The sequence below is a fragment of the Belonocnema kinseyi genome, chromosome 3, assembly GCF_010883055.1.
Source record: "Belonocnema kinseyi isolate 2016_QV_RU_SX_M_011 chromosome 3, B_treatae_v1, whole genome shotgun sequence".
In the NCBI taxonomy this organism is placed as follows: domain Eukaryota; kingdom Metazoa; phylum Arthropoda; class Insecta; order Hymenoptera; family Cynipidae; genus Belonocnema; species Belonocnema kinseyi.
In genome coordinates this window covers 66,013,272-66,021,180 of record NC_046659.1, presented here as the reverse complement: position 1 = coordinate 66,021,180, position 7,909 = coordinate 66,013,272, and the positions used below count along the sequence as shown (strand labels likewise).

At 29.6% G+C, this 7,909-nt stretch overlaps 1 protein-coding gene across 2 annotated transcripts in view; it reads left to right on the top strand.

Moving 5' to 3' along the window:
- The first annotated feature begins 2,747 nt into the window (after positions 1–2,747).
- Positions 2,748–7,909, top strand: part of LOC117168771 (tyrosine-protein phosphatase Lar) — a 510,283-nt gene continuing 505,121 nt past the window's right edge. For both annotated transcript variants that reach the window (XM_033354548.1, XM_033354547.1), the window contains exons 1-2: positions 2,748–2,920; positions 6,713–6,751. The gene's annotated coding sequence lies outside the window, so the exon portion shown is untranslated. The remainder of the gene's footprint in view (positions 2,921–6,712; positions 6,752–7,909) is intronic.

Below are 7,909 nucleotides of genomic sequence, written 5' to 3'. Positions count from 1 at the left end.
TTAGGAAGACTCGAAAAGTGAACATTTCAAAAAATCCGCGATTGTCAGTTTCCCCATAAAACAATACCTTCTTATTATGATGAGAATGTAATAATTCAGTATTTTTTGTGCGATTAAAAGATGAATTTTCGATTTTTTTAAAACTCTAAAACCTGTTATGATGACCTTGTAAGTTTTTCAAAAAGTAACCTTTTCCTTTTCTTGCCTTTTTTTTAAATCGTGCGTTGACTGGTTTAGAATTTTCATTTTCATTTTGTATTTTGAAAAAGCCTTAACTGTGGTAATTTTCTTGTTATCAAAAAAAATCCATCAAGATAAATTGTTAACATTTTCGTGTGCTATAAATAGCTGTACATAGAATTTTTAAATCTTTGGCCCCTAAACCTAAGTAAAAAACGCGTGCCCTATCAAAGAAATATGAAAATCAAATTTTTAGATCTTATTTAGGCAAACCATTTTATTATTACACATTTTACTGTACCAAACACCGTCTTCCACACATTTAGTTTGTTTATTTTTTCGTAACTTGTGTCGAAAAGTAATTCATTTTGAATTTGTAGTTTTTTTCCAGTGCGTGTAATTTGAACTTTTTCATTTTTTTCGTATCTTGCATAGTTTAACCAAAAAATGGAATTTGTGGATTTTTTATTTTTTTTTGCAGGATCAAATTTGGAATATTCAACTTTTCGACCAAATTAAAAAAGTTGTTATCATAATCCTGTAGGGCCTTCAAAAAGCAAAGTTTTTCTTCTTTTGACTTTTTTTCATATCATGTGTTGTTTGGCTTAAAATGTTCATTTTAGTTGTTTTTTTTTTTGGATTTTGATTGGATTTTGGTCTGAAAAATATTCAAAATGTTACCATTTTTTGAATTTTCATCCAAAATGGCTGGCTAACGAACTTGACCTTTAGTTTAGGACACTAAACGAGTGTGCCAAAGGGCAATCTAATAGATTAATTTTTTCGAAAGTCATCATGTTCACAGACGGACATACAGACAGACACATTCGTAAAAACCTGTTTTGCGGTTTCGGAGGGTCTCAAAACGTGGACATTTGACAAAAACTGGGGTGGGGGTCAAATTTTATACAAATCTAATACCTTCTCTGATGAGAATGTAAAAATATGATTGTACAATGACAAAAATAATAACTCATGGGTTTTACATTTTTTTAATATCCTTATAAAGTAAATAATCAAGTTTGAAATAGATAATCCAAATGTTCTTACATATTACAATTCTATTCGCAGAAAAAAATGTATTCTAATTTCCATAAAAGTATTGTTTGCTTCGTAGAAAATAATGCAAAGATTAAAAAGATAAATAGCTTAACGGCTGTTGCGTATCTCGCCATTTCAAACATAGAGCGAAAAAATAGTTCACTTTTAATATTCAAAGTAATAGAAATTTGGGCGTGTCTTTCTCAAAATAATCTATCCCAAAATATAATCATTATACCTTTATGTGCGGACAGTTTAACCTTTTTTTAGAAAAAATGCGTCATTTGAAATTCAAACGTGAAAATTATACTTGCAATTTGAATTTGCCCTTTTGCATACTTTAAATAAGGAAAATATATCTTTATAATTCAATTTAAATTTAAATAATAATTATTTAAAATTTAATATTGTTCAGTTTCAACAAATTACAATTAAAATTACTGCAGTTTCAATGTTTTTTAGTTTAAAATTTTTGATTTACCCTGCCGAAAAGAATCTTTGAGTATATACTAAAAATTCTTTAGGTCAAACAAGCTCAGAGAAATTCCGAAATTGCAATAAGAATACGATCATAAATAATAAGCAGAGAGGCTATCTCAACAGAGTAGCCGACACTCAAGGGTCCTTTGTTAAGCTTTAGGATTAAAATTTAGAACTAGAAAATTGTATATCAGTATATAAGTTATAATTATAAATAAGTACAATGAGAAAATTCATGAATTAAAAAAAAGTGTTAATAATTTGAAGAGAAATTTAAAAAGGGAGAGTGGATTAGCCACGACCAACTACTGTAAATAACTCTGCCCGCCCGGTACGTGACAAATACAAAAGGAACATTATATTAACGTCGCACCACTCTTAAAACGACCACTAAAAGGATCTTGAAAAGGACCCAAATCTCTCAAACTATCTCCGAGACTATTTTGTTTCAAATCGACTTTGTTTATAGACTCAAATGGGCCAAGCTATTTCGCTAAAGAAAACTGAGAGATTTCTTTCGGTAGGGTACGATATTGAAAACTAAATAATTATTGATACATAAAGCGCAGATGCACTTTTTGTCCATTTTTTGGCGTATGCCGTATGGAATGCCGTTTATTTAAATTTCAATGTATTCAGTACTTCAGGCACTTTATGCAACTTTCGATCCAGTCTATTAGCCATATTCTATAAAAAGGAAGGAAGGAAAGCCTATTTACATTTTAATTGCTTTCTGATCCTGAAAGAGTGAACCACACAAGTGAAATTACCACTACCTCGAAAACCCTACCTTATCGACTGTTGAGCACTATCCTGAAGAAGACTGAAAATCGCTTTATTCAATTTCATTAATCTAAATATTTTCTATCATTTACAAAATGATTAAAAAATAATAAAATAGTACGATATGAAGATACGTAAAACAAAAATTGTTTATAATTTTGCAGTTGGTAATAAACTTACTGAGTCTCATTATACAGTTTATCTCCTTGTAGGCAGATGGCGCTGTTCTGACTTAACTCCCATCATGGCCGCCTAGAGTTCGGCACTGCAATGGCGATTTTCCTGTCAGTTTTGTAACAATCGGATTTTTGTACCTTTTTAACAAGTTTTTCTACCGTCGTGTTGTGTTTATCGTACAGTGATTGTGTGGACTTTCATAATGTGACGTGATTCGGACCGATGAAAGTTTCCCTACAGCAAAAATCTTGAAACTTTGGTGAGTACCTCGTATCGAACGTGCGTTTGTTTGACACTATGACAATCAACATTCCTATTTGTTTATACCCAGTATTTGTTCGGTTAGAGTCGTTGCCAAGACAACTGATTATTGGCTTCGGACCAATGATTTTCAGATCATTTCTGCTCCAACTTTGAATGTGTAACCGAGTATTGCATCTCGCGTGTATCCGATATGTCAAAATGTGTATAACCTCTATCTCACTTGCTCTCGTTGCTGGTTGTATTGCTCTTTCATTTCATCTTATGCTCTCGATCTCTCTTCTCTGTCGCGTGTCGTACACCCCCACCTAGACAGGACACGCCAAATGTCATGAATTCTCTCGTTTTCGTAAATTTACGAGGGTCCTATCGACCGCACAAGTCGCGGCTTTTTGTCTCCTGCTCCAAAATTTATAGAATCGCTTCTCAATTGCTTTTCCCCACAAAATTTATCGCTTTTCAGACAATGCATCTGTAGAGTGACAGATGACAGTTTCCATGGCGACATATTTTCAGATATTTCAGATATATCTGGTATGTGTTTATTGTTATGACAGTTGGAATCGTTGGTTCAATGTTCTACGATTTCCCTTCAAAAGAAACAATCAATTATCGCTGCACTCTTAATTATTACCCAATAATGTTTTACTGTGGGATTGCAATCTCAATGCAATATTTCTACTTTTATATTTAACATTTAATTTTAAATGCAACTGTTACTTTGAATTCAATGTCAATAATATTTAGAGCTCCAGAAATATCCATGAGTTTGTCCGTGTTTTTATTACAGTATACTTACAACAAATAAAATAACAATTTAATTTTTTCCAGGTTTTACTTTCTATTAAAATCTTAAATTAAAATTTCTTAATGCTTGAGCATTAAAAAATGTGAATTTTAAGTTACAAGTCTCAAAATATGAACTTTTTGTTAATTTGAGGGATCACACAGTCTTTCCCCTATTTCCCTGATTTTCGTTTTCTTTAATTCCCCTTTCTCCCCTATTCTCGAAAAACTTCCCCTGTTTTGCTTTAAATATGTGATATTTAAAAATACAATAAAAATATAAACAATCTTAAAAAAAGCAGTAGCTGAAACATTGTAAGATATGTTGAGGATATGAAAACCAGAAATAGAAGTTAGCACAAATATAATTGGAACAGTTAGCAAATATATCGTTATATTAAAAATAAGTATTAGAAAGTAAACAATGCTTAATTTAAATGTACGAAGTTAAGGGTCCTTGTTCAAAATTTGTAAAATTTAAGTCCCTGACGTTTTACCCATTTAAATGATTTTAAAATATTTGGAAAGTTTCCAAATTTTAGTTTAAAACAAATTTAAGATCGAAATTAAGTCTACTTTCCTAATAATAATCTTATGCACCGAAACCAGAGCACGAACAAAATACAAGAAAAATACGTAATAAATGTTCAAAAAATTTCAAACGGAGACTAAGCTCAAGATTCGTTTTAATCTGAATGGTTTTCTTATACATATTTTAAGAGTTCTTTTATTGAAGGCCAAATCATTTTTTACCTTAATTTCTTAAAAGAAATCTCTTTCACTCAATAAACTATACTCAAATACAAATATACACACAAAAATTGATAAATTATGACAAAAGAATTTGGTTAATAATTTTTGCTCATAGGAATTATTTGTGCTTAGTTGAGGAATGTAAAAACTATAAGTATATCAAGATTTTAAAAAATAATACAGAGTTCCTATGAAAATAAAAAGTATTTTATTTCTATGTCAATGTTTACATAGGCAGAAGAATGTTATTTTTTGGTAAGATTTTGCAAATTTTGCGAAATGTGCATCGTATGATTTTCGTGTTACCGATTTCGGCAAAACTTGGTTAACGATTTCTGATAGAATCAGAAAAAAATAACAATGCGGATACACCGCCAAATAGAGGTTAGAAAAAATAGTTGTATAGAATAACGTGGAAATTTGATGTTCCAGTCGCTAAAACTGCGACTTTCATTTAGGTTATGTATTCCGTTTTGAATATATTATTATGTGCAAATTTAAACCCCAGTCGTCTCGTTCAGACTATTAAAGCTGATAAAAATTCAACTGCGAATTGATGAGATAAAGGTCTATTTATTGAAAGTGTTCAATAATCATTTTCCTCAAATGTGCTTCTAAATGTATCTTTATTTTCTCAAAGAAAAAGAATTATCATTAAATAAACAAATGATATAAGTAACATTCATTTAATTATTATTTATATTAAATTACTTTAGTATATTATTACACATTCTGCGGGGTTCTAAAAGTATTTCAATCTATTTTTGGAAAATAAAAACGTTAAAAATGTACACAAATCCGCTTGTATTAACAGAAAACGCAGTAAGCATAATTTTCGTTTTAAAATGTATGTACGACCCTTAAATAATTTAAGAATAGAATCTTCCAACTTGAGAACCACAAAGTTAAGTGTTCTAACGTTCAAAAATGATCAGTTTGAATTTGAAATCATAGGATTGTTGATCATATTGTATTTTTAAATATTAAAAATAAAAATTCATATATATATATTTATTTGATCAATTTCAAAGTAAACGATTCAGGATTTAAATAAAACTTTAAAGCTAAAAAATTTTTTTAATGAATTAAGTAAAATCTTTTTAAAACCTAAAATATCTTATTCCATACTTAAAATAGCTTTTCTTTTCTTTTAAGAGCAGTGAGAATTCCAGTTTCAAATTTAGATTCAAAGTATTAATTATAGTAAAGACGAAACTGCCAATCATGGGAAACAATTTAATTATATATAGGTACCACGATTTTATTATTAATTATGGTATTTTTTAAAAGAGAAAATATTATTGATTATGTGACCGATTTTAAACATATTAAAATGGTTTTTCAGCAACCTGAGTGTATCTAATTTTTAAAAATAAATTTTTTATGCCCAAAAGTAATTGAAAAAATCGGCTAACATTATTTAAAAATATCATTTATCCTTATAAAAAGGCAGTGTACTCTTTTCTACATGTAAAAATTAATGTGTAATCGTTCGGTCGGACTTTTTATATTTTCATGATTGAATTTTAAATGACTTATGTACACTGAAACTTTTTGAATAAATTCTTCAGCGAGCAGATATCATCAAAAAATTGCTTAATATTTTTTGAGAATTAAAATTTCATATAACAAGATATTTTCTTCATTTCAACCTGTAAAAAGTTAATGTTTATTCTTTCTCCTTTTTGTTCCCTTTTTCGTGAAAAAATTACCCCATTTTCCCTTTTTGAGCTTCTATTGCAATGTATTCTCTGTAATTTGAATATTTTCTCCATTTGAAATATGTTTGTCAAGAGCGCTTTTAAATTCAAGCAGTTTAAGTTCAATTCTTCAAAGCAGAGTTTCATTTTATTAATTGTAAAATCAAAAATTAAAAATGTCATAAACCAATTGATGTAAATGATATTTCTAAATCATTTGTTTCTCTTAAGACTTTTCTCTCCGCTACGGTAAAAAAGTTATGTTACTTTTTTGGTATTTATATTTCAGCTCCTAAGCGAGGATTTTTCTGAAGTTATAATGGAGTATATATGTAATGCAAAGCGTCATTTTTAATCCAAACTAAATCCTTTACCTTTGTATTATTGTTTTAAAATCCCTTCTATCATTTCATAATAGCCATTATCGTCAAACTGGATTATATTCTCACTTTAGAATATGTATTTAAAGACAATTAAATTAACCTCACACAAAATATACGACTGCCAATTTTGATTGGATCCATATTAAGATTTCATATTTTTGATTTCAGGATCCTCGAGGCACAGGTTCTTCTTAAAAGTTTTTACAGGTTCGTACTAAATTAATATGATATAGAATTAAATCGTTCAATACGAGCGTTTGATAATAATGTACTGAGAATAATTATTTGTCAAATGAACGGTTATTTAATTGATCAATTGCATTGATCTGCTTAAGTTGATAATAAATACTGTAAATATTGCTTTCTCGGTAAACGCTTTGTCATATTTGAATTCAAATGGAACTGGCAATGATCTGCTCATGTTCGACAGTGCCGTTTTTATCATTTATCTTATCTCTTCTACTGTCGTACAAACTAAAAAGATACGTAAGTGACATTGCCACCTAGAGTGATTGATTCTCTTAAACTTGGCAATGAAAAAGTCGACCTAAGCGGCAATGTCACTTATGTATCTTTTTAGTTTGTACGGCAGTCTACATGTTCTCGATTTTCTTTGTGCGTAATTAATTGCTTGCTTAGCATGTAATTTAAAATTTTCCTAGTGCATATTACAGTTTCCTGAGATTCTTTAACTCGCCTTTGTCGTAATTTCTCTTTCGTAATTCAGGAAAGAATTTCTCCTACGTGCTCTGAGATTCATGCTTATATATTCTGAGTCAGCTTAAACTACCAAGTCACGTATCAATGGCATGCCGTCAGATTCTTTGTTCTATTTATTTTGAGATGCGTTAGTTACATCCATTAACAGTGAAATCATGAAGAATAATTTTTAATTTCCAAAGAGCACTCGTTCTGCCATGGTCTTTTAGCTTAATTTGAAGAACTCTCAAATTGATAGTATAATGGATACCTAGGAGAAAGAATACGCTTCACTCCTTGGTATATGATACTTTATGTAACAAATGTGTGATATACAAGCTTATTACGTATGACATTTGAGATTAGGTGGATATGTTCCATTATCACACAGGCGGAGGGGTGAGGGGGCTGGCGACAGCTAATGCGCAAGCAAAAATATATTATCAAAATAAATTGCTCGTCAAGTTTATCACAAAGTTGCCATCCATCGAGAAGAGGAACATCCATATAAACGTATTAATTAAAAATTAAAAGTTTTTGATTTCAAAATTCAACGAAATAGTTGAATTTTTAACTAAATAGATGGTACATGTATATTTAAACCAAACAACTTTTTATTAAAAATAAAACACAGTTGCAATATAGTATAGTTTAATATAATATAGT